The sequence below is a fragment of the Rhagoletis pomonella genome, unplaced genomic scaffold (genome assembly GCF_013731165.1).
Source record: "Rhagoletis pomonella isolate Grant_MI unplaced genomic scaffold, Rhpom_1.0 Rhpom_scaffold_00008, whole genome shotgun sequence".
Taxonomy (NCBI): domain Eukaryota; kingdom Metazoa; phylum Arthropoda; class Insecta; order Diptera; family Tephritidae; genus Rhagoletis; species Rhagoletis pomonella.
Window position 1 is genome coordinate 13,887,596 of NW_023458562.1, and position 1,306 is coordinate 13,888,901.

Sequence of the window (1,306 nt, forward strand, 5' to 3'; positions counted from 1 at the left end):
AATTGAATACTCTAACTCCCGCAAGCGAGTTAGTACGGGTCACTAAACGCACTGTATTCATGAAATTCCCGTTTTTTGCCCCTATCTAGTAAACGACTAGAGCTACAGAAAAACGACAAATCAAAAGCTTGTAGGCCGTTAAATTTTCTACAAAAAAAGTTGTAGAACACCAAATCGCTAACATCAATATTTCTTGAGATATTGGGCTTTCAATTTGAGGGAGTGTGGAATTTTCATTGATTATTGAGCTAAATTGTAAAAATTGTTGCTCAATTTCAAAGCCCAATATCTCAAGAAGTATTGTTGTTAGGGATTTGGTGTTATAGAACTTTTTTGTAGAAAATTTAATTGCCACAAGTTTGTGATTTGCAATTTTTCTGTAGCTCTTGCAATTTACGAGATAGTCGCAAAAAAAAGGGAATTTTATGAAAATATTGGGTGTGGTGGACCCGTACTAACTCGCCGGTGGGATTTGGAGTAACGCCGCAATGAACACTTTTGTAGAACATTCCATTTTGATGAAAAATCATGATTGGTCATGATTAGACCATGTAATTCCTCTGAGCTATGGACGTTTAAAGAAAAACCAGCAAAAATTTACGTTTATTTTGAACGTGAAGTCTTTGCAAACCTTTGACCGAGCACTTGATATTAATATTACTGTTTTTAGATATTTACCATAAAATTTCGAGGTGGGAAACAAAAAAAAACAAATAAAAAATTAAAACTTGACTCCGAAAAAAAGCACCCTAATGTAAATACATGTCAACAATGAAATACTTGATGGCCACTAACAAATACATAATTTATGTTTAAGTAGAGACAGTTCTGCGCAAACACTACTACAGAAGGCTATAAATACAAATACAATTAATTTGATAAATTGTTAGTCAATATATTTCGTAGCTTATAATGGATTTGTGAAAAACTGCGTATGAATATGTTTTTTTTTTTTTAACGAAACTTATTAGACGTTTTCGGAGCTATGATTGCGTTAAACGTTTGACGCCACTGTGCAGGGGGAAAATAGTGAGTAGGCGACATGAAGGAAATAATTTCGTTGACTTTTCTCGCCACTGAGGAGGGGAATGATGATAGAGATAGAGTGACAAAGGCAAAGGGGGAAAACAAAGATAAAGTTAGTGATAGAGACAGATTGAGATAAAGGTAAGTTTAAATATCACAACAATGAAAGAGTGTTTGATTAAAATAAAGATTAAGGCTAAGATTAAAATTCAGACAAAGATGATGATAAAGACGAAGATGAAGATGAAGATGAAGATGAAGATGAAGATGAAGATGAAGA